The 25,919-nt window shown below is 48.5% G+C and overlaps 1 protein-coding gene across 3 annotated transcripts in view; it reads left to right on the plus strand.

Annotated features, from left to right (window-relative positions):
* The first annotated feature begins 2,462 nt into the window (after window positions 1–2,462).
* Window positions 2,463–25,919, plus strand: part of EDAR (ectodysplasin A receptor) — a 108,819-nt gene continuing 85,362 nt past the window's right edge. For 2 of the 3 annotated variants that reach the window (XM_036920572.2, XM_057496863.1), the window contains exon 1: window positions 2,464–2,883. The gene's annotated coding sequence lies outside the window, so the exon portion shown is untranslated. Of the gene's footprint in view, window positions 2,884–25,919 lie in introns of all 3 variants that reach the window. The other variant, XM_057496862.1, reaches the window with a different exon arrangement.

The following is a 25,919-nucleotide window of genomic DNA, read 5'->3' on the forward strand; positions in this document are numbered from 1 at the left end:
CCCCGCCTGCTGAGCCTGCCGTCCTCTTCCCACATGGGAGAGCAATTCGAGTTCTGCTCCGGTTCTGAGACAGACTCCATGCCATAGACAGGGCTGTGGTCCTTGATTCTGAATAATGTAGTGAGTGTTAATTGAGCACCCACCATGGGCATAAACATGTCCTACAATAGTCATGCACTTCCTGTGATTTAAGAAATGTAATTTCCTGGAAGGAACTCAGATAAACTTTGTTTGCAGGTGACCAGAAGTCTGCTTATTGTGCCGACCTGCTAGGCAGAGACAGGTAAAATGCTGGGACCACCTACTGGAAAGGAACCTCCGCCTTGTGCACTGTATTGGCCTGATGCCACTTTTCCAGGATCTGTTTACCAGTGGGTGGGTAATAATCCTCACCCACAGAACCGAGGCACCTTCTCCCCTGTGCCTGCTTATCACATCCACAAAGCCCGTTTCGTCGTAGTTGTTTGACAACCTGACTACTGTCTGTCTCCTCTAACAAAGAATAGGCAGTTTAAGGACCAGAGATCTGAATGGTCTTTCTCAACACCAGAATAGTGCCTGACTCCAAGAGGTATTCCATGCGCATCTGCTGAATGAATAAATGATCTGTGAATACCTTAGAAGAGAAGAACCCTATTTTAATGAGTTGAGTAGGTATAAAGAGTTTTCTTCCTGCTCGCCCAGCATGAGATTAATAGTTAGGACACAAATTTTTAAATAATGATGACCAGGATATGGTTGTGCTTTACTCACTGAGATAATTCTGATGTGCTACAGTCTGGGCATGTTTTCTGCTGACGTGGGAGACCTACCAAATCTCTATGATCATGTGCAGAACTGCGGCTCCTTGGAAATGAGAACCAGGGGTACCTCCCCCGTATGCTCCAGCCCTGCTGGGCACACTGGAGGAAGAGGGGGACAGGCAGGTCATGGGTCAGCCATGTCATCAGGCATGGGTTCTAAATTACCTTCCATTCTCCACAACTCTGAGAGGCCCCATGCGCCCAACCGTGATCCCCAATCTTGATTCATGTTTGTATCAAAAATGCTATCTTTGGCCATTTATGCCTCAGCCTTTTAAGGAAATGTGCAAAGCAGAAAACCATGTTATCTTCAGGGTTCCCGAGGCATAAATAAAGAAGATAAACAACAATCTCTCTCATTTAATTCTTTCTCTCAATGAACTGAATTAATTTGTTCACTCATTTATTTGCATGTGGCAATCGAACATTGAGGGATAACTCCATCTTTTCTTAGTGGCATGTTTTTGGAGAAAAATGGCTAATTTTTTCTCCTTTTCTCCTATCTTTTGGCAATGTAAGCATCATCTCTCTTTGGTTAATTTACTATCACCATTTAATTTCCAATAGAAAGAAAAAATTACACCTGAAATAATCTCTGTCTTACACTTACAAAATGAATATGTCAAAGAGCCAAAATTATATTTAATAGTAAAGATTAGCCCAGAATACCTACTGCCATTTGATTCCCTAGGTTCCTAATTTGATAATTTTAGTAATTTTATCATAAACCCTCTGTTAAATTCAGCATGGGCAGTATAAACAAGCAAGCGTGAACACTGAGTCAGAATTCTCACTTGAGAACCTGCATTATCTGATTAAACGTCCATATTGGTCAAGGAAATTGAGTAAATGTGGTTCTGGTCAATTTCGTAAGAAGCAGAATGTGTCTTTAATCCAGGTTTCTTGCCCCAGGACCACACATTTTGTCTCTCTTTTTTCCTTAAGCTCTTTACTTTCTCATGTGTGAATTAAATTGCACGTACCTAGGGCAGGAGGGACAAGATGGAAAAGGAGAGAATAGAAATCTAAGGTAGAGGAGCTGTTCTGTTCCTGTGTGTGTGTAGGTGGGGCTGGGGAAGAAGGGTAGGAGAAATTACATTCCTTTAAAGATTAGGGGTTTTTCCTAATTACTCAACTTTTGCGAGAGAATTGACCAATACTGAAAGCAATGTCCTCTCAAAATGTTTGTGTTTCTAATGTCTTTCTGATTATCCACTTACATGAGGTAGTCGCCTGGAGTTAACATGGGTCTGTACGTTTACGCGGAGTTACACGGGGTGTATATGGTTATCTAGAGCTGTACTGGGTGTGTGCGGATGGCGGGGGTGCCAGGGGAGAGGAGAAAGAGCAGTCCTGGTGACTCAAAGCCTGTAGTAGACGTGGGGGGTGGCGGAGGCGAAGACAGGAACGTGCCCGAACCTGAAGAGGTGTCTCACGGCTGAAAGCAGGCAGCAGCGGCCCTGCCTGTGGCCATCTCGGTGGGGGGTCTTCGGGTGAACGTATCTTGATTAATGGTATTTTAATGCTAATTTAGCACTCCTGTGCCTAAAGGCTCTGGTTGTTCTGGTAAGGACAAGACTCCTCCTCCTCCTCCTCCTCCTCCTCCTCCTCCTCCTCCTCCTCCTCCTCCTCCGGAAAAAAAAATCAATGAGTTTACAAATCCCAGCTGGTGTTTTTGCGGGGCAGGAAGTCCGGAGCCAACTGTGCGCGCCGACGGGCTGCCGAGGGGCCCGGGCCGAGCGGGCGCCCGCGTCGCCGCCGGGGAGCGGCCTCTAGGCGGCGCCGGCGAGCTCGCCGCGAGGGAAAGCCCCTGGCGAGGCCCTAGCTTCCCGGCGTGCGCCCCGGACGCGAGCGGTCGGGGAGCGTCCCGGGAAGCCCTTCGGAAGAGAAGCGAAGCCGAGCTGACCGCGGAGAGGCGTCTCGCGGCAGGCAGCCTCGCAGGCCTTCAGCGCCCGGAGCACCTGCTTCCGAGAGCCCTGCCGGGCGGCCACCTGCAAGACCTGCGGGCCCAGACGGGTTCCAGCCGGCTGTCCTCCCTGACCATCTTCTCGGAGTAGACGCCGGTCTCCAACACGGCCAGGTAAGCCCCGGTGCTTCCCTTTGAGCCTTCCATACGCTTCGCTGTGGACGAGACAGAGGTGTCAGCTGCTGAGAAACAGCCTGAGTGCATTTTTGAAATGCGTGTCATTTTTGGGTTGCGTTTGAACAAGCTTCCCCCATTACTGTGCGTCCGCGCTACTATTCTCAGACATGAGATTGCTCCTTTGTTTTCAGGAAAACATCGGAAACCCGATTTTGCTATTGGTCGCTCGTTTGGTTTAGTGAGGCAAACTGTGTGCGCGCTTAGCGAACTTGAGGATCTAGGCTACTAAGACAACCGGTGTCTCCTGGAAGCGTGAGACGTGCCTCAGGTTTGCGCCCGAGCCAGGCTCATGGGGAGGGCAGGCAGCAGCTAGGACTTTCCTTTAGCTGGACTCTGCATGCGCGTCCCACCCCCAGGTGTCCTCAGTGTTGTGGACACCTGTGGAGACATTTCAGGTGCAGTTTTGAATCAAGTCTGATACCTGATGTCATCACCCCTGTCTTGGGGGACTGGGGAGGCGGTGGGAGGAGGGGTTATGTATTTCTGATGACTGAGACTTTCCTTTCCTGCCAGGAGGGTTTGACAGTCCACAGGACAGTCCGTGTCCCTCCCCTCGCGCCTGCTGGGAGTCCCAAAATCCTGCAGCAGTCGCCCCTGTGTGGAGGAGACTGAGGTTTTAGGACAGAGAGGGCAGCAGGGGAGGGCCCAGGAGGGTCGGGGCAGGGGATACCTTAGCAGGGCAGAAGCCCCGTCCACCAGGGGAACTGGAGGGTGGTTGGGACACAGGGATGTGACAGGAATGAGGAGTGGGGAGATGGGGCAAGTGAAAGCCAGGCCCCTCCCCGGCTCTCCAACTAGCCTTGCTCTGTGATTCTGAAGGTGCATTTGTGAGACACTCTCTGACCAATGATAAAACTGAAGCTAATTCAAAGTATTAATGAGGTGAAAAGCCATAATAGATTAAAGGAGAAAGGGAGTCAGTTCATATACTAAGAGAATATGTCTAATTGGCTTTGGTACTTACTCTGAGATCTCTAAGCCACAGACACTTAAAGCCTTTAAAGTTACGTTTTGACTGAGTTCACCAAAAAGAGTTACTCATCAAGATTGGGAATCAGCGTTTGTGTGGATGGTTGCTGGTGTGTACCCTTCACTGCTGAGGAGGAGGCCTGGGAACTCGGGGCTGGGCCAGCTAGGGGGGGTGCTGTGCCACCTCCCCCAGTCTGTAAGTGAGCCAGCCTGCATGGTGTGGAGTATCAATTGTGACAGCGCATTGGGAGGGTAATCCTGGAAACACATGTCTTTGGGAGGAAAAGTAAATAAAATTTTCCTGAAATGTTTGATTTTCTGTCTGGCCACTACCCAGCTTCTAAAAGTAAACAGAATTTTCATTTGTTGAAGATAGATCTTTGTGAAGGTCAGAAGGGTCTGGGGCTCACCCTTCTTTCTGAAGTGTCCCTGTGTTCCCGTTCCTAGCACGCCCTGCCACTGGCAGAAGCCCAGTGTTTGCTTGGGGAAGTGACAGAGCCCGGTCTCTCCCACTCACACGGGCAAGCCAGACTAACCTTTCAACTGGGAACATCTCGTCAAAAGTGCCTTGGTCCCAGAGGACCACAGATAGAAGCCAGGTCACCTGAGTCTCCTTTCTGGGTCCAGGTGAGTGAGTTTTGTGGTTTCCAAAAAAGGAATTCCTTCTCAAGGAAATGTCCAGGAACTCAACTTCAAAGACTCAAGTCAATCTGAAATTCAAGCATGGAAACTATAAACAGGTTGGTGTTCTTGAGGCCAGCCCAGTGGTCGCCTGGTTGGGCCCCTCTGCTGGCGTCCCGCCCTCAGCCTGCTGGGTGTCCTGCCCTTGCCTCTTAGCAGCTTTCCTCAGCCTAGAGGACACCTGCTCCTTGCTTTGATGCTGTCTTAGCCTGTGCCTAGCTAATTGCACACACCAATAACATTGTTAATTAACTCACATTAAGTTCATTTAGCACATTAGGTCAATTAAGAAATAAAGGCCCCAGTCCCTACATCTGAGACTGCCACCCACTGCGGCCCTTCACTGCCCATTGCTGCCCATCACTCCCATCACAGCCTGGGATGCTGGCCTGAGTGAATTCTCATATAGCAGGCTGGACTTTCATTCAATGTTTTTTGTTTTCCTGAAAAATGAAGCAAAAGAGAAAAAATAGATGTCCTGTCATTTAACCTCTGCCCTATATTCCTATACCACTTTACAAAGCATTTTCATTCAGGTCTTCCCTATTCTCAAATAAGAAATAGGGCTTAGAAAGGTTCTATGACTCACAAATAATGATTATGGCACCAATGACAGCTAACAGACCTGGAGCACCTAGAATGCTGGGCCTTGTGCTACGAAATATGCTCTTCGGAGCATGAACCTAGGACTCAGTGCCTGCCTCTGGCTGCACCCCTGCCCTGTAAGGACCGGTGGAGAAGGTGCTATGACAACCACCAGGTAAATGGGAGGGTAGAGGGGGCAGACTTCCCCTTCGTGTGCATCAGTCCCCAGGGGCCTGTCAACCCAGATGCCACACTGCTTACTGGCCTCCTGTCCTCATCAGAGGCAAGCACTGCAGGGGAACAGCGACGTTTTGTTCTTTGTGAGCCATCCCCAGAAAGGTTTGGTAATAAGGAAAATACAGCGGATTTGTACATAATGCAAACATAGTTGACTATATAGCTTTGGCGGGTTCAGTCTTGTACCCTCTGGTAACAGAGAGAAGTTTTCAGGTGGCTTTGGGGTTTAGGCGCCCTGACAAACCCCTTGGCCTCTTTTAGTATAAACAGGTGAGACTGCACTGTATTTAACTTTTTGTCATCCTTTGTCCTGAGATAGTCACAAAGCATTGCCCAAAGGGGGTCACCTTCCACAGTCAGAGCTCAGGAGAAAGCTTTGTCCTGGGTCCTGGAAGCAGGGTGGACCTCCATTAGATAGCATATAAGAGACTCCAGTAACTACAGGTGTCCTCAGTCCCCACTAGCACATAGTCGGCACTCAATGAAAATTCCCACTGATGGAATGCATGGGATCCTTCTTGTCAAAGAAAGGAAACCCATCACCCCTTCTACTCACACCATGGGGGTTAGGGGTGGCCCAAACAGCAAAGTACTCTAAGCCAACAAGCAAACAGATTCCAGCTGGCAAAACCACCCTTTCCAGGTACAGAGATGTGTCATTCTTAAAGGCTAGGTGCCCAAGGATGTTAAACACACTGGCTACAAGGTAGAGCAGACCGAAGCTGACCTCCTGCCTCCACACCTTCCAGAAATGCCCAGAGGTCTGTGTTCACAGCTGCACGCACAACTAGCCAGGAGGCCTTTGTTTTCTACTTCTGACAAATCAGATCACTGTGGGAATGGACGGTGGTAAGGAGACTTGCATAGGGAGATGCATTTGCACTGACAGCCACAGCTGTGCCCCCCAGCGGGCCCACATCATGTCAAGTCCCTTCACAAGCCATTGTGCACTAAGCACTGCAGGAAGGTGCCGTGGCTTGTCCCAGTGAATCAGCAAGCAGAGCAGTGCAGTCACAGTCGTGCTGCCTTTACTAATAGCAGTGAGGCCCAGGGTGCCTGCAAGCCGAGCTCAGCTGTGGCATTTCTACAGCCCTTTAGTATCACTACTGCTAAATGATACTATTCAACAGCTATACATGAGCAACTAAAAGGTAGGCTCAGTACTGAAACAAGGTATTTGTCTACTGAAAGTAGTAGGGAGGTCACTCTGCCAGCATCATGTTAACCCTGGTATCAAACACTTTCTCAGGATATGAAAGAAGATGAACAAACTAGACTGCAAATGAGAAATGAGAGGTCACAGTTTGGACAGCTGTCACACCATTACCAAATCTTCTCTCTCAAAACAGTATGAAGGTGCCTAAGAAAATTTAAAACGGAACTACCATATGACCTAGCAATTCCACCTTAGAGGTATTTGCCCAGAGAAAATAATAACACTAATTTAAAAAAATATATGCACCCCTATATTCATTGCAGCATTATTTGTGATTTATCCATTTCACCTGGGTCATCCAATTTGCTGGCACAGTTATTCATAGTGATTTTGATAATCCTTTGTATTTCTGTGATATTGGTTGTAACCTGTCTTTCATTTTTAATTTCAACTGAGTGCCTTCTTTTCCTGGATGAACCTGGTTAAAGTTCTACCATATCTTGCTTATCTTTTCGAAGCACCATCTTTTTACAGTGATCTTTTCTATTGTTTGCTTAGTCTCTGTTTCACTTATTTCCACTCTGATCTTTATGTCCTTCCTGCTACTAACTTTGAGCTTTAGTCTTCTTTTTCTAGTTCCTTTAAGTGAAGGTTAGATTCTTTGAGATTTTTCTTGTTTTTTGAGGTAGGCCTGTAACACTTAAACTTCTCTCTTAGAACTGCTTTTGCTGTGTCCCAAAGATTTTGAAAAATTGTGTTTCCATTTTCATTTGTCTAAAGGTATTTTTTGATTTTCTCTTTGATTTCTTCCTTTACCCACTGGTTGTTTAGTAGCATGTTGTTTAGCCTCCACGTGTTTGTGATTTTCCATTTTTTTCTTGTAGTTGATTTCCAATTTCATACCACTGTGGTTGGAAAAAATGCTTGATGTGATTTCAGTCTTCTTAAACTTATTGAGACTTGTTTTGTGGCCTACCATGTGAACAAACTATCCTGGAGAATGTTCCATGTTCACTTGAAAAGAATGTGTATTCTGCTGGTTTGGGATGGAATGGTCTGTATATATCTGGTAAGTCCATTTGGTCTAATGTGTTGTTCAAAGACATTATTTCCTTATTGATTTAATGTCTAGTGATCTATCTGTTGATGTAAGTGGGGTTTAAAGTCCCTTATTGTTATTATATTACAGTCAATTTCTTCTTTTATGTCTGTTAATATTTGCTCTATGTATTTATGTGCTCTGTTGGGTGCATATAATTGTTATATCTGTGTGCTGGATTGAACCCTTTATTATATAATGCTCTTCTTTGTTTTTCATTATAGTCTTTGTTTTGAAGTCTATTTTATCTAAGTATTGCTTCTTTTTTTTTTTGCTTCCACTTGCATGGAATATCTTTTTCTATCCCCTCACTTTCAGTCTGTGTGTGTCCTTAGGTCTGAAGTGAGTTTTTTGTAAGCAGCATATAGATGGATGTTGTTTTGTTTATCCATTCTGCCACCCTGTCTCTTTTGATTGGAGCATTTACTCTATTTCCGTTTAAAGTAATTATTCACAGGTGTGTAGTTATTGCCATTTTTGTTACTTGTTTTCTGTTTGTTTTTATAGTTCTTAACTCTTCCTTTCTTCTCTTGCTTTCTTTGTGATTTGAAGACATTTAGTATTGTGATTGGATTCCTTTCTACTTTTTTGTGTATCTATTATAGGTTTTTGGTTTGTGGTTATCCTGAGGTTATATATAACACCCTATATGTATAGCAGTCTACTTTAAGTTGATGGTTGCTTACGTTTAAATAGTCTTAGAAGCACCACATTTTACTCCATCCACCCATGTTTTATGTGTTTGATGTTGTATTTTACATACTTTTATTTTGTACATCCCTTAACTAATTAATGTATATGTGGTTGATTTTACTACTTTTGTCTTTAACCTTCATCCTGGATTTACAGGTGGTTGACCTACATACACCTTTGCTATGTTTGCTTTTACCAGAGAAATGTTTCCTTTCATCATTTCCTTGCTCTTGTTCTGGCCTTTTCTTTTCCACTTAAATAAGCCCCTTTAACATTTCTTGTGAGGCCAGTTTAGTGGTGATGAACTCTTTAACTGCTGTTGACCTGAGAAATTCTTCATCTCTCCTTTAATTATGAATGGTAACCTTGCTGGGTAGAGTATTCTTGGTTGGTAGGTATTTTTCCTTTCAGCATTTTGACTATATCATTCCACTCCCTTCTGACCTGTAAAGTTTCTGCTGCAAAATCATCTTATAGCCTTATGGGTATTTCCTTGTATATAACTTATTGCTTTTCTCTTCCTGCTTTCGAGATTCATTTTTTATTTTTTATTTTTAACATTTTAATTATTATGTGTCTTGGTGTGGACCTCTTTGGGTTCATCTTTGGAGCTCTCTGGCTACCTGGATCTGGATAGTTGTTTCCCACCCTTGGTTAGGGAAGTTTTCAGCTATTATTTCTTCAAGTAAGTTGCCTGCATCTTTCTTCTCTACTTCTTCTGGGATTCCTATAATGCAAATATTTGGACATTTGATGTTGTCCTAGTGGTCCCTTAACCTATCCTCATTTTTAAAACTTTTGTTTTTGCTGTTCAGATTTCTGCTACCCTGTCTTCCAAATCACTGATGCATTTTCTGCATCCTCTAATCTGCTGTTGATTCCCTCTAGTGTATTTTTTATTTCATGTTTTCTATTCTTCTCTGATTGTTTCTTTTTATATTTTCTATTTTTGTTGAAGTTTCCTCTGAGTTCATCCACTCTTCTCTTAAGTCTGTTAAGTATTTTTATGACCATTACTTTGAACTCCTGATCAGATAGATTGCTTATCTCTTTTTCACTTAATTCTTTAACTGAGGTTGCGTCTTGTTCTTTCTTTTGGGACATATGCCTCTATCTCTGCATTTTATCTGACTAGCTGTGTTTATATGTGTTAGACAGCCAGCTACATCTTCTGGTCTTGAAGATAGGGGCCTTATGTAAAAGGCATCCTGTGGGGCCCAGAAGCACAACCCCCCCGGTCACGAGAGCAAGGTGCTCCAGGGGTGACCCTTGTGTGGGCTGTGTGCTCCTTCCTGTTGTGAGTGGGCCATAACTGCTGCAGGCTTGCTAGTGGGTGGGGCTGGCTCCTGGCCCAGTTGGCTGCAATGTCATTCTGTTCTTAACACATGGGCATACCTTACAGGTATGCTGGGTTTGGTTCCAGACCACCACAGTAAGGTGATTATCACAGTAAAGGGAGTCAAAGTTTGGTTCCCAGTGCATATAAAAGTCATGTTTATACTATAGTTTACTAAGTGTGTCAGTAGCATTATGTCTGAAAAAACAATGTGCATACCTTAATTTTAAAATATTTTAATGCTAAGAAATGCTGCCCATCATCTGAGCTTTCATCAAGTCAATCTTTTTGCTGGTAGAGGGTCTTCCCTTGATGTGGGTGGTTGCTGACTGATCAGAGTGGTGATTGCTGAAGGTCAGGGTGGCTGTGGCAACTTCTTTTTTTTAAAATTTTGTTATCATTAATCTACAATTACATGAAGAACATTATGTTTACTAGGGTCCCCCTTCACCAAGTCCCCCCACAAACCCCATTGCAGTCACTGTCCATCAGCGTAGTAAGATGCTGTAGACTCACTACTTGTCCTCTCTGTGTTGCACAGCCCACCTCCATGCCCCCCCACATTATACATGCTAATCGTAAGGCCCCCTTTCTTCTTCCCCACCTTATCCCTCCCTTCCCTCCCATTCTCCCCAGTCCCTTTCCCTTTGGTAACTGTTAGTCCATTCTTGGGTTCTGTGATTCTGCTGCTGTTTTGTTCCTTCAGTTTTTCTTTGTTCTTATACTCCACATGAGTGAAATCATTTGGTATTTGTCTTTCTCCGCTTGGCTTATTTCACTGAGAAAAATACCCTCTAGCTCCATCCATGTTGTTGAAAATGGTAGGATTTGTTTTCTTCTTATGGCTGAATAATATTGCATTGTGTATATGTACCACATCTTCTTTATCCATTCATCTACTGATGGACACTTAGGTTGTTTCCATTTCTTGGCTATTGTAAATAGTGCTGTGATAAACATAGGGGTGCATCTGTCTTTTCTAAACTGAGCTGCTGCATTCTTAGGGTAAATTCCTAGAAGTGGAATTCCTGGGTCAAATGGTATGTCTATTTTGAGGAACCTCCATACTGCTTTCCACAATGGTTGAACTAATTTACATTCCCACCAGCAGTGTAGGAGGGTTCCCCTTTCTTGTGGCAACTTCTTAAAGACAACAGTGACCTTTGCCACATCAATTGACTCTTCCTTTCACAAATGATTTCTCTGCAGCATGTGATGATGTTTGATAGCATTTTGCTCACAATAGAACTTCTTTCAAAATTGGAAGAACCCTGTTCCTGCTTTATCAACTAAGTTTATAGAATATTCTAAATCCTTTGTTGCCATTTCAGCAACCTTCACAGCATATCCACCAGGAGTAGATTCCATCTCAAGAAACCACTTTCTTTGCTCACCCATAGGAAACAACTCTTCATCTGTTCTAGTTTGATCATGAGCTGCAGCCATTCAGTCCCATCTTCAGGCTCCACTTCTAAGTCTAGTTCTCTTGCTGTGTCCACCACATCTGCAGTGACTTCCTCCACTGAAACCATGAGCCCTCAAAGTCATCCCTGAGGACTGGAACCAGCTTCTTCCTGTTAACGCTGACACTGTGACCTCTGCCCATGCGTCAGGAATGTTCTTAATGGCTCTAGAATGGTGACTCCTTTCCAGAAGGGTTTCAACTGACTTTTTCCAGAGCCATCAGAAGAATCACTGTGTATGGCAGCAATAGCCTTACAAAATATATTTCTTAAATAATTAGACTTGAAATTAAAATGGCTCTTTGTTCCATGGGCTGTAGAATGGTGGTTGTATTAGCAGATATGAGAACAGCATTAATCTCATAGATCTCCATCAGAGTCCTGGCTAACCATGTGCATTGTCAATGAGCAGTAATAGTTTGAAAGGAATTTTTTTTTTTCCTGAGCAATAGGTCTCAACAGTGGGCTTAAAATATTCAGTAAACCATGTTGTAAACAGATGTGCTGTCATCTAGGCTGTATTGTTCCATTTATAGAGCATAAGCACAGCAGATTTAAAGAAATTCTTAAGGGCCCTAGAATTTTTTTGGAATTGTAAATGAGTATTGGCTTCTCCTTAAAGTCACCAGCTGCATTAGCCCTTAATAAGACTGTCAGCCTGTCCTTTGAAGCTTTGAAGTCAGGCATTGACTTCTGTAGCTGTGAAGGTCCTAGATGGCATCTTCTTGCAATAAAAGGCTGTTTCATCTGCACTGAAAAATCTGCTGTTCAGTGTAGATCATCTGGGTGACTTGCAGCGTCTCCATCATTTGCTGCCTGGTCTGCATTTTGATGTTATGGAGATGGCTTCTGTCCTTAAACTTTATGAATGAACCTCTGCTTGCTTCCAGCTTTTCTTCTGCAGCTTCCTCCCCTCTCTCAAGCTTCACGGAACTGAGGAGAGGTAGGACCTACCCTGGATTGGGCTTTGGCTTAAGAGAATGTTGTGGCCGGTTTGAACTTCCATCTGACCACTGAAACTTCCTGCATATCAGCAGCAAGGCTGTTTGGCTCTCTTGTCATTCTTGTAGTCACCAGAGTAGCACTTTTAATTCCTTCCAGAACTTTCCCTTTGCATTCACCAGTTAGCTGTTTGACACAAGAGGCCTGTTGGCCTATCTCAGCTTCTGACATGCCTTCCTCACCAAGCTTAATCATTTCTTGCTTTTGGTTTAAAGTGAGAAATGTGTGACTCTTCCTTCCACTTGAACACTTAGAGGCCATCATAGGGTTATTAATTTGCCTAATTTCAATATTGTTGTGTCTCAGGGAATAGGGAGGCTCATGAAAGGGAGATGTGGGGGAACAGATGGCTGGTGGGGCAGTCAGAACACACACAAATTCATATGCATGGTCCTATATGACTATGGTTCAAAAATAATTGCAATATTAATATGAAAGATCACTGATCACAGATCACCGTAACAAGTAAAATAATTTAAAAGTTCAAAATATTGTGAGAATTACCAAAATGTGACAGAGACATGAAGTGAGCAAATGCTGTCAAAAAAATGATGCTAATAGACGTACTCAAAGCAGGGTTGGCACGCACCTACAATTTGTAAATAAGTACAATAAAATGAGATATTCCTGTGCATTCACCCACTCAGCAAATCTTTCTGAGCATCTGTGACAGACACTGTGCTGTGATGTGATGCAGTGGTCCTGTGCATGAGCAGAGAAAATGCCTCTGCTTCCTGTAGTATGGATTCCAATGTGGAGGGAGAAGCCATAACACAGATACAAGTATAATTTCAGATAAATCCAATGCTGTGAAGAAATGACTGAGCAGGGCAAGCAGGGGGAAAGCTCTGAGGTGGGAGTGAGGTGGACCTCCTGGGGATGTGCTCTCCAGGTGAAGCCTAAATGCAGTCAGGGAGTGAGCCACACAGAGGCCCCGGAGTGGGTGAACCCAGGGCATCCTGGCACCAGCAGTAGGCAGCGGAGCTACCACAGGGAGAAAGGCAGGGAGAATAGGAGGGGAGGGCAGGGAGGGCCGAGAGCCAGAGCACGCTGTCTGGAGGCCACGGGAAGGTGTCTGACTGCACGGAGGGTGTTGGGAGGGAAATGGACTGTACCTTAGCTCAGCTGCTTTGTGGCAGGCTCATTTGTGCATGCCCACAGCATGCCAGTCAATGTATTTTGAAGCCACCATGATTCATATTCTAGATACCATCTCCTTGAGAGGGCTGCTTTGGCTGGTGCAGAGGGCAGGAGGGGCCGGCAGCAGGAAAAGCTAGCAGGGTGGTGGGACAATCCGTTCAACCCAACAGAGGTTCTCTTTGCAACTATCAAATGGCAAAGGGGCTCTTTCAAACTAGAAATAAAACACTTAACATTCTAGTAGAGTCTAATGTCTCCTTCTATGCCACTGCAGCCCTACCCGGGGCTCTACAGTCAGCCCAGAGCACAGAGCCTGAGCCACTCCACTCACTCCTGTTTCTCGCCTGGACAGATGGAGACACACTTGCCAGCGCTGGGAGAGATGGGTTGTTGTGGCTGGAGAAGCATTGCTGTTGGTACTGCCCAGTGCCCTGACAGCTCCTTTAGGAAGGTGCCTCTTCTGAGTGTGCTGTTGGGAAACTAATTTAGAGGTCAGTTCACACCTGATTTGGCACGCCAGAGCTGTTCCTGTCTGTAGTGCACAGCCCTGTAGAGCCAGGAGTACCCTGGTGGCTCGGCCCCGTGCAGCATGCAGCCTGCCAGCACCTGCAAGTCTGATTTCCTTCCAAATAATAGGACTGTGGAGATCGATTAGGTGGGAAGTCAGCCTAGAGGAGACCCCGTCTCTGGTAAGCCAAAGCAGTGAGGGTGTAGGAATGGGCCAGAGGGAGGGGCAGGGCGTGGATGCATGGCCTGGCATCCAGCTGAGCTGAAGCTCAGGAAGGCCTGAGACCACGGAGGATGCAGGTGGGATGCCAAGTCTATTGGTTTGGCTGATTTTGCTTACGTGGGAAATAATGTTTTATGGTTTAATATTTTAATTAAGGCTCTGTGATTTTGCATAACAAGCATTACCTCTGGCCCAGAAATGCCCTAATCCTTAAAAATATTGAAATATACTGCACTGCCCTAAAGGCACCTCAGAGGACTTTCAAAGTTCATTTTCTTTAAGATTTAGTCCTTAATAATGGCTTAAAATGGCTGTTCCTAAAACTTCCAGTGCATAATGAAGAAGTTGATCAGAATAAAGACTTTGGGGATGCGGCTGCTTAGATGCTCTGTTCTCTGCCGAAAGCTGGCCTCTCCAAGAAGCATAGCCAAGTGGGGAGGGGGGCGGTGGCAGCCGGGGGCAGCGCAGCACCTGGGAAGGGCAGGGTCAGCTCTGCAGCATTAGGTTTGCTGTGTGGTTTCTGCCCAGTGGATTCCCTTATGGGTGATAATATTTCAAAAGGTATCTCTTAAATTCAGCAGAAGACCTTTTTATGTTTAGCTTGTTCTTAAAGAGATTTGGAGAGAGAGAGATCCATTTTTAATATGGGAATATGCAGCAGATGCCTGCTCTCCCAGGGGGTCTGGCCAGGACCAGCTTGGCCACAATCCAGAACACCACTGTGACCTGAGCTCCCCAGGCCCCTGAGCAAATGTCCTCATCCCCCTTTGGCACTTCATGCAGTTTGCTCCTCATTTTATATCAGGGGAAACCAAGGCAGGGAGACTCCAGTGATTAGGACACTTGGTTTTGAGTCGCGTTTAAAAGCCAAGACACCAGGCTTTGTCTAGACCTGTGGCCGTAGGTTTCCAACATGAGGCTTCTCCATGAACCTCGTTTTCTGAGCCGACCACACACAGCTCTGTGACTCAACTTCTGCGCCCGGCGTGTGTGAGAGAAGTGGCGCTTTAGAATATTACCCAGTGATGATCACAGTTGCTCTTTGAAGGCAAATATTTACTTTGTGAAGGTTGCAAAGCTAAGAGCAGTAGACTGCCCAGCTCCTCATGTGTACAGAAGAGAATTCAGACACTCACACACGTGTCCCTTACTCTCTAAGGAGCTGGGTGTTCGCCTCCCACAGCATCCCACAGTTAAAAGCCTCTTGGGATGCAGGCCTCCATCTCCCTGAGCATCCTTCCACCCACCCCGTGGCTTTTGGGCATGGGGGTTGAGGACGTGGGCTCCCCGATTGTGGGCTGCACAGCAGGGTTGGGGGCATCTTTCCTGTTTACTCTGGTGGCCTGAGAACACTTCTCTAGGCTTCCCTGGAGGGCCTCTTGTTAAATTACCAAGGCCACTGCATTGGCCATAGGATGATGTGCTCCAAATGCTGCTACAGGTTGTATAAGAAGCTGTAAGAGAAGCAGAAGGCCTGGCTCCTCTCCTCATGGCCCACAGTGCTGAAAGGAAGAAAGAGGACAAGTAACCAAACAGAAAGAAAAACGAACATAGGCAGTGGAACGAGCAGCACTACCCTGCTCAGGGCTGGCCCCGCACTGCTCCGAACTGGCTCCCTCTAAGGATGGGAAGTATCTCTACAGGGTCACTAGTGTGTGCCTGGCACAAAGTAGTTACTCAGTAAATGTTTATATAAACCAGCCTTTATTGGCCACTTACTACCTTCATAGGTTTTCTTCATTTAATCTGTATAACAATCCTACAAAATAGAAATTATCATCACTGCTTTACAAAGGTGCCATTAAGGCCTGAAGGGGTGGATGATTGCCTGAGAACTCTCTTCAGGTTCAAGGCAGCCAGCCTTTCAGCCCAGGTTCATGGACTCAACCTGGTGTCGTTCCTTCAGAGATCAGATCTGGGAAGAGGTGAGCTGTTGTAAGTTAGTCTGAAGTTTAGTTTTACATCATAACCATTCAGGGTAGGCACAATTTCTACCCAGATAGAAACCCTGGACATGTCTGAGCTCCCCAGGCCCCTGAGCAGAAACCCTGGTGGCTGGGCCCCCAAGCCTGCTCACCTGTTGTTCAGGGCAGTAGGATACAGGGAGCTAGAGCAGAAACAGAATCTCCTTTCTCCACCCCCAAGGCTGGTGCAGACCCAGGCAGCCATCCTCACAACGGCAGTATCCTAATTGCATGAGACCGAACAGCAGCCAGGTCTACTCAGGAAGCCTTTCTTCTCTGATGTGAGGCTGGATGGGTCCTGTTGAATTGGACTGGAGGGGTACAGCCATGGGAAGTGGGCACAGCCCAGTTAGAAGGGTGCCGAGGCCAGGACAGGGTGGGAGGGTGGGGAAGAGCACTGCTCCCAACTTCTGGTGGACGTGGGCCAAGTCTTGGCATCCCGACATGTGGCGATGGGAGTCTGGACAATCGTTGCGGGGCGGTGTCTCTCAGCCACCTGAGGAAGGATGACAGCTCTTGCCTCCTGGGATGACTGAGACAGGAGAGCCCTGAGCACAGAACAGGGCACACTGCCTGCCTTCCCATCCTGCCAGTTCCCCACATGCACCCATGGGTGAGCTTAATATGTCAGCCTGCCTCTGCATGTCCATCGTCCACTTTGACGTCACCAAGGCCAAGTCTGGCTGAGGTGTCCATCTTTCCCTGGGACAACCTATCAGCTTGGCCACAATCCAGAACACCACTGTGACTCTGCCAGCTAAGGGGCAGCTGCCCGAGGAGGAAGGCAGGGTGCGTGAGCCCTGGGAGCATGTTATCTGCCTGGTCACCCCCACAGTGCCACTCTGACCCCTGCTGCCCCTCGCACAGGCCGCCAGGTGCTGCACCCACTCTTCATTCAGCCTGCACCTCGTTTACTACCTTTGGGTCTCAGCTAACAAGCGTGCTCATCACACCTTCCTAGCCCCTCTGCATAACTGGAAGCTCCCACTCCAGAACTCACAAATGGCATTGATTACTAGATGCTTTATTAACAATGCACTGTAACATAACTACCATCATGGGAATGTGAGCCTAGAACTTGGTGGGCAGTTGATAATGTCTGTTTAGAAATAAGGAATAAGGCTTGCTGCTGAGACTAGTGGTGGGCACCCTGCCAGAGGTTGGGACTTCCCTCCTCTGTTTGTGAGCCACACATGGCCGATCTCTCCTCTGCAGAGGTTTTGGGATGTGACTCAGGAGCCTTCTGGGGTTTCACTCACAGGAGATCTGCCTGGAGGCAGTGGTGCGGATAGGGAAGTGGACAGAATGAGCCAAGAAGAACAGCCAGGAGATGCTGACACAGCAGGACTTCGGGCTGAGGACAGAAAGCAGCAGGTCCCTGGCCCACATGCCCACACCTGGGAACCCCCCAAGGCTGCACTATTCTGTGCAGGTCACATGCGGTTGCCAAAGCGCACAGCCAGCTGGATTGGGGTGGAGAAGGCCGATTGTCACACTCCGTCACACCCTGGCAGCCGTCCCCAGTTCACCCACCCCAGGACCACCCTGCTTCCCTGAGCTGCCTGACACAGCTCACTGGGGGCCCATCAGGGAACACAGCTCACGGCAGGTGGCCAAAATGAAGAAGCTGTGTTCAAGGGGCCAGTAAATCTGGAGGTGAGGTCAGGGCAAAGGGAAGAGCCCCCTGACCCCCATCCTGAGCACCCCTGAATGGCTTCCCTGGCCTAGACCTGTAGGACCTCTGCCAGATCTTCGGATCTTGCCCCTGTGTCCTTTGTAGTTAATCACTGGATGGGCAGGCAGGAGGGGCTTCTTTTCTCCACAAGCAGCATGGGTCTCAGCAGCCCCAAACCTGCCACCCTGACAGCTGGAATGTCCTCCATCCTTCCAACCTCCTGTCCTTGTCATGGGTAAACTCCGCTGAGTTTGGGGCAGGTGCTGCTCTGCGATCACCGCTCCCCAGCCCCACCCCAGCTGCTCTGGGGTGCCATGGTGGTAGGGAGGGGTATGAAATATAGCAAGCAAATCAGCCTGGGATGAGGTGGGCGCAGGCTGGGAAAGAGAGGTGAGGGGTGGGGGACAGCCTGGTGTGGCCTCAGCAAATGAGGACTTTGCAGGGGTGGAGGGTCACCAAGTGGAAGTGGCAGATCTGGCTCCCAACTCCCCCAGCCAAGTGATACCTTTACTTCCTGCATGTCTGGGCTCTAAGCTGCACATTCTCCCTTAACCAGTACCAAGGTGTGCCTGTCCCTTAAGCACGAGTCAAATACTTGGGAGGCATGATGAGGAAACGCGGGGGGCGGGCATCGCTGGGCCGTTCATTATCTGGAGTTTTAGGTGCATCTCGTCTTCTACAGCACTGAACATTTTTGAAGCTGGCATTTCTCCACAAAGCCTCCTGAGGCCCCATTGGAAATAGAGTGTCTAGTCCTTATGCACCCCTGCCCTGTGAGGGGTAGTGGTTTCCTTTTGAAAAGCTTTCAAATTGCATTCATTTGAGTTTACATTACCTACTTTCTTCTACTCCATGTGTGGATATTCTCCTTTTGGGTTGAATTTAACCAGATCTGCAGGTGTACTAACAAACTCACTGGCGCCCTCCTCTTTCAGAATGGATGTTTCTACGCCTTTTCTCTGACTTTACTGGTAGACCATCTATAGTGAATCACTCCCAGCGTCGAGCACTGTGTGCTGTGTGTTCCTAGTGCTACAAAACCCATTTCCTCTGACTTTACTGCATCTCGGACTCTAACAAATTCATTCTAATATTTTCATAGTTAAATTAATTATTCAAAAAAATGACTGTTGGAAACAAACCTGCAACACAAAAGATGTTTCTCCCTCCACATCTGCCAGGAGGCTCTGTGTGACCCATAAACATGGAGCCCCCTTAGAGGCCTACTCTTTAGAAACACCCTGGAATTCAGTCTCCTAAAGAACGTGACAATCGTGCAGATTAGCAAAGACACACAGAACCTGCCAAGTTCAGTCTTCTTGTGGTTTTTTAATGAGCTTCCCATAGTTAATTGGACTTAAGGAGACCAGGCTACCAAATAACATGGTGATTATTGGGAACCACAGAGATTTAATGGGGCATTCTAGACCTAGATAGTATATTTTACCCCTTAAAGTGCTACTCCTATACCCGGTCTAGATTCTTTTGTGCCTCGAAGGCCAATAACGGGTTTCTGGCTCTTCTCAAGAGAGGCATGACCCATGCAGCCTGGCCTCCATGCCAAGGTGCTTGCTGGCAGCTGAGCATGAGCACTGTTCCATGTGTGTGCCCTTTGTTAGGAGAAGGAAGGGTGACTGACTGCAGCCCTGTTCTGCTGGGTGAAGTTTGGTTGAAGTGCCTTTATTATAAATAGGCTCCTGAGGGTCTTATATGTCCACAGATGCCATAAACCCTGCCTACAGATAAGAACAGACATGCCACTTGACTCCTTAGCTCACCGAACAGTAGGATGCCTTGCATTTAATAAGCACTTACAGAGGATTAGTTTCTGTGAATGAGAGACTGGCCAAGAAAAGGAACCACAAATGATGGTGTTCCCTTCTCTGTGGGAGCTATACTGAGGCCCAGCTGGCCTCTCATAAACACTGAATCCCATTGCTAGGGTCAACTCTGAAGTCTTGCATTATTTAGAGTCTTCAGGGATTGTTCAGCAGTTGAAATAACAAAGTGTCTTTCAGTGAGAACAGAAATGTGTGTCTTTAAGCTGAGAAGCAGGTACTGGCAGAGAGGACTTTCATATGTGCCAAGTCCTTAATACCTGGCTCGCCTTCCCTGTTTAAGGATTCTGGAAATGGCAGGTTCTTCAAAGACCCCGATAGGAAGGTCACCACCTGGGAGGGAGGCTCCTGGGAGCACTGATGAGCTGTGAAGGCAGCGCCCCAGACCAGGAGTCCAGGATGCCTCCATTCATCTGGTGCTTATCTGTCTGGAAAAAGGCCAGGGTGGGCTGGTGGGGGTACCGGCATGCTCAGCATGCCACTGTCCACTTACTAGGACAGCACTGGGACCGCCACACACATCCCTCACTCCCCGCCTTGCAGGGTGTAACAGGCACTCCAGAATACCCTGCTTCCCTTACCCAGCACCACGCCCGCGTTTCCAATGCCATGCTCAAGTAAAAGGATCAGAGGTCCTTAGGGGAATGGCTCATCCTGGGCTGGGCTGGGGTGGGGAAAGTACAAGGCGACCTGGAGCAACCTACAGTGGCTGGAAAGTGAGGAAGAGCTGAGCAGTGGGGGTGTGCCATCACACAGGGGAGTCAGGAGAGCCCCCTCCCCAAAAAGCTGGGATAAATATGAGTGGTAAAATAATAAAGTGGTACTGGACTGCAGTCCAGAGTTTAAAATAAACATCCATGCACCCAAAACAATACCCATAGAAACATGATTGAATGAATAATACATGGAATGCATGCATGAAGGAGAGACAAGTCTCCCGAACGGCCTCTCCAGGAGAGGGAGCAAAACTCCCACCCCTGAAGTGTGCTGCTCATGGGACATCCTTCCAGAGAGAATAGTGTGGATGGGGAGGTAGCCAGAAGGAAAGCTTCTGGAAACAGCCCCCACGAGTGCTCAGGGTCACCGCTGGCAGTGATGAGATGCAGTGCAGACTCCTGGTGTAATGTGATGTGAAGAGATGAGATGTGATGAGAAGGCCCTGCCCCTGTGTCTTCCTCCCAAACCCACAACCCAGTCCAACTATGAGAAATACCAGGCGAGCCCCAGCTGGGAGCTGTTCCACAGAAACCAGCCCACACACCATCGAAAACCATGACGGTCTGAGAAACTGTCACAGCATAGAGGGGCCTGGGGCTGTGGTGACTAAGTGTTATGGAGCGTAGTGCCCTGGGTGGGATCCTGGGGCAGGAAAGAGGCACAAGGGGAAACTAGAGTCTGAATAAATAGGGGTTTCCGCTAATAACGACTCTGCTCATCAGCTGAGACAAGCATATCAGACTATTAACAAGGGGAAGCTCGGGCTGGGGTATCTGGAACTCTCTGTACTGCATTTCACAACTGTTCTATAAATCTGACACCATTCTAAATGAAGCTGATTTGAAAAGAAACTGTTCTTTAGGCTCAGACACTCCTCTGTGCTCCTGTGCTGGTCCTCACTAACCACAGAGCTGCCCGCCTTGTGGGCTCCCGGCTGGCGCCTAGGAGGACAGCCCTGACGGCAGAGTGCGCCCTGTAGCCAGCCGCCCGCGCCCAAGCCCTGGGCTTCCCCTTCGGAGCTCAGTGGCCTCGGGCAGGCTGCCCACTCTCTTCAGCTCCTGACTTCCTCCTGTGTAAAACGAGGATGATCTGCCTCCCAGGGATGACATGGTTCAGCACACGTGTGTGAAGGACGAGAACAGCGGGTGGTGTGTGGTGTGTGCTCCGTGTGTGTCACTGGAACTCCTTTCCTCACAAGGCTGCTTATGACCTTCCAGGTCAGGGTTAGGGTTAGGGTGGCATCCTTTTACTTTGTACTCCTGCCCCTGGTGTGATCAGCAAGTCTGGGGCCACTGGCCAAGGGGGCACAGAGAGAGCTCCTTAGCAATAAAACAAAAGCCCATACTGCCTCTCCAGGTGGTCCCTTCCCCTGTAGGAGCAGGATGGGGGAGACTGAGGAGCCAGGCCTCTCCTGCGAGACAGCCCATGGCCTCAAAGAGCTGTGTCCTTAGGCCCAGCAGGCTCAGGCAGCTGGGACTTCTCTAACCTGTCAGGAACAATTTTACAAGAAATCCTGCTCTGTCTGCTCTGTCCCTTCCCTGCCCTGTACGCCTAGGCCCACTCTCTCAGACATCTCCAGACTGCTGTGCCAGGCTTTCTCTTGCTGGACCATCAGTTCATGTCCCCAAGCGATTCCCAGCAGCCTCCACGGGGCTCTGACCAGCAGCTCTCTGCCAGAGCTTTTTCCAGCTCCTTTGCCCCCAGCCCCCTCCCAGGCCTGTGGGTGCTGGCGACCGCCTGTTTGCCTGGAGCTGTGACCCTGCATCTGGGGCTGGGGAGGGGCGCAGAGGCTGTGTTACATACCCCCCACCTCCACTCACTCAGGCACCCACCTCTCTGTCAACATTGATGAGGACCTGATGCACGCTGGGCCCAAGCTGGGGCCCCTGCACAGAGGACGGGCCCTGTCCTTGCTGTGTGGGCTCTCCGTCTCTGCCCCCAGCCCTCTCCTCCCTCAGGCCCAGGTGCCTGTCCCACACAGTTGCACCCAGGTTCCTTGCCCTCTGGCCTCCAGTTGAATTTGGCCAATAGGAGGCTGGGCGGGAGGCAAAGGGCAGAAGCAGGCTGGTGGCAGGTAGGGCATTTACACCCACCTGCTCCCTGCACCCTTCTGCCTGATGCCCTGTCCCTAGCTCAGACCCACTCTGCACCCCTCCCCCTGCAGGCTTAGGGAGTGCTGACTCCAGGGTGCCCCCAAACCTTGCCCAATACCTGCAGGCAGTATCTTTGCACAGGGGCTGGGCTCAGAGGAAAAGCAAATGCTGTGAAGAGCATAGGCTCTCCAGGCCCGCTGCAACCTTGCTGCCCTAGCAGGAGGCTGCAGACTGGCTACCTAGGTAGGCTGAGGGCAACTGAGTGGCGGCCTCTGCAGCCGCCTAAGTCTCCACCAGAGGCGGGTAAGCTCAGGAAGGTGAAAACCACTATGCAAACTACACGCAGTCCAGGCCCCGTGTGGGGAGAGTTGCAAGTCTGCCTGTGCCCCTCATTAGCTGAAGTTCCTTCTCTCTGTGTTTCCATTTCTTTATCTGTAAGGTGGGAATACAGCCTACTTTTCATGGTGTAAGGATTGAAATAATGCTTGTAAAGAGGGTGCCCCGCTTGTAAAGAGGGTGCCCCACTGTCTAACACAGAATCCACAGTCCACCTGTGGCACCTTGTTTTTCTTACTACTCCTATTTGGAAATGAATGGATAGCCAGGTCTTAGGTCTCCTAGAGGTAAAACACTGGGCCTTTTGTAAACCAAGTTGAGGCTTAGAGCTCCATGCGTAGCTTATGGTGCATGGGCCTGTGTGCTGAGAATACCCCGTGGGGCTGATCTTGAACCCCAGGAAGGGTCGTTGAGTTATTAACAAAAAATCAAAGGCCAGTGGGGCGTCCAAGAGAAAGGGCCTTTGAGAATTCTGATGTTTGTCTTCCCAGTGTTGGGGGAGCATGTGTATTTTCCTCGGTCCTTGTCCCCGCCGAGACAAAGAATTGAAGGGCAGAGACACAGTAGTGAAGCAGAGTAAAAGTTATATTTAAAGTTACTTAAAGAGAATAAGCACTGGTCACCTCAGCAAGGAGAGGCGCCCTGAAAGATCAGAGAAAGTTTAAGATTAAAAGGTTACACACTTAGGAAGTGCGGGCAACCTCGGAGAGAGGAGCACCCTGAAAAGTTGGGGATTCTTCAGGAATGTGACTAAGGCCTGGGGGTGCAGACTTGTTAAGTGGTCTTTGAATACTTAGAATTAACTTAACACAAGCAAATTCCTGCTCTGATTTCTCCAGAGTCTTGGTCTGGGAGGAGATCAAACAGGCTGTCTGCCCAGCCCCCAAGGTGGGCTGAGTTACTGTCTGTTTGCTAAAGAGTAAATTAAGAATCTTACTTCTTAACTTCTTAGGTATTAGAATACAATCTTTAAGATGGAATCCTTCCTGCCCTTCACTATGTTGTTTATGGCTGGGCCTGCATGCTAAATTAGTTGCCTAGGTTACAAACTACTTGATTAGGGCTGGAAGGAGAAAAAAAAACAGCATACAGATAAAGGTAAAAAATAAGCTGGGCCTGTAAGATAAACATAATAAAGACACGGGCTGTGCTGAGGTACCCTCCTTAATCTGGGGAGTATTCAAACATTCCGGGCCAAGTTGTCCTGGCTTTTTGAGCTTTAATTGATTAACTCTGGGTCTTTTTAGTGAACTTTCCTGGCCCTTTTCTCTTTACGCCCAGCTCATGTCTGTTTTCCTGCCCAACACCAGGAAATGGAAGCCAAGCGGGTGGCTCCAAGCCAGGCATTTCCAATGTCTGGAGTCTGAAGCCACGAGCAGGCTCTGGGCACTGGGTGCAGCCTGGGCTCTGAACAGGCCCTGCAAGAGCCACATTCCTCGCCTTCCTGCCCCAGAGGCAGCCAGCACCTAGGAAGGGAGGGAGAGAGGCACAGTGAGTGCTGGGGGCCACTGCTTGCAGGTGCCACTGTCTCGGCGGCACGCAGAAAGGCAGGGGCACCCGCTCACTGCCAAGATGTCCTCAGGCACTAGGAAAATGGCCTGCTTAGCCCAGACCTCTGGGCCTCCCCAGGGCAGGAGCTGCTGTGGGACAGGCTGCTGCTCACTCAGGAGCCCTGTTCCCACAAAACTGACAGGGAGGTGGCATTACAAATGCCAGGCAATGCACCCTCACAGGGAATGCTTGGGGCTTGGGACACAACTTGCTGTGTTCTGGGCATGCCTAGCTTGGAAAGCTCTAGATGAAAATTCAACAAGGCAAGAGGAGGATCCAACTCACTGGGTACAGTGGGTGGAGGAAGAGGCCACTCAGAATGTCACCAGGGGAGCCAGCCTCGCCTGAGGCCACCTTCACTCACTCCCTTGCTGAGTCTCAGCATTTATTTCCTGGACTATTGACCATTGTTTGGTCAGTAACAAATCAGCTGAGTGTTGCTTGTGTTTGAAATGAGCCAGACAAGTTCTCACTCCAGCCATCACGGCCACAGCTGCAGACACGCAGCGAAGGGGAAACCCATCGGCCTTGTTTAGACACTGGTTCTGCCAACACTTGGCATGCAGGGCCAGACATCCTGTTCCTGAACCAAGCGTACAGTCTGGCTTTTCCAGGCTGCCTTGGCCTGACCCTGCCCCCAGCACTCTCACAGCCTGGCAGGGCTGGAAAGGGCAGGGGCTGGAATGTTGGCACAGAAGCCAGCCAGAAGGGCTGGGCAGGTGCCTGAGGGGCTTCGAGCAAGGAGTGGTGGCCGTAGCGAGACTGCATGTGTGCAGGCTGGTGGCCACACTACACTAGTGCCCACCTACCTCCCTTGTGTTTTGATTTCACTGTCATTGTCTGCTTTGAATCCTAAGTTTCTGAAGAACTGGGGTCAGCATGTCTGTTTAAGTTCTATGGACCAGAAGTTGGTACCACACAGGTGTCTCCCTGTGGTGTGGCTGGTATAGCAGGGGACTCAAGGTGAAACACCCAGTTGCATAAAAAACAACTCCAGAACTTGGCAACTTGAACAATAAACCTTTTCTACGTCAGACAGTTTTTTGGGGTCAGGTTCAGGGAGCGGCTCCGGGGGTGGTTCTGACTCAGAGCGTCATGAGGTTGCATTCGGCACCATGTGAAGGCTTGACTGGGGCCACAGAAGACACATCCAGGAAGGCGCACCCAGGAAGGCACACTCACCTGGCTGTCGGTAGGAGGCCCCGGCTCCTCGCCACATGCGCCTCTCTGTTGGCTGCCCGAGAGTCCCCGCTGTGTGGCAGCTGGGTGATCCAGGAGAGCAGGTGGAAATCTGCAGGGCCTTGCAGCTAGGCTCTGAAGTGCCTCCCACTCAGGAAGGGATAGAGAAAAATTCTGCTCTTTTCTCTTTGCTAGAAATGAATCACTAAAACCAGCCCACCCTCAGGGAGCATTTGAAGGCTGTGTTAGAGAAGCGGCACGCACATTCTCACGCACCACACCTGGTGTCTGATGGCAGCTTGTCTGTACCATACCTGTGGCCTCCCAGCCTCTAGACCTCATGTTCTTCCTCTCAAACGAGAAGGCACATTACACCTGAAAGCTCCCCTTGGCCCGCACGCCCTGCAGGTCACTCATGCTCTGCATTTATTTACTGAGCGTTTGCTCAGTTCTTACTTCACATCCAGCTCTTGTCTAGATGCCTGGCCTCACTCCAGCCCACCCAAGAGATCCAGTTTTAGCTGGCCTG

The sequence above is a fragment of the Manis pentadactyla genome, chromosome 2 (genome assembly GCF_030020395.1).
Source record: "Manis pentadactyla isolate mManPen7 chromosome 2, mManPen7.hap1, whole genome shotgun sequence".
Lineage (NCBI taxonomy): Eukaryota > Metazoa > Chordata > Mammalia > Pholidota > Manidae > Manis > Manis pentadactyla.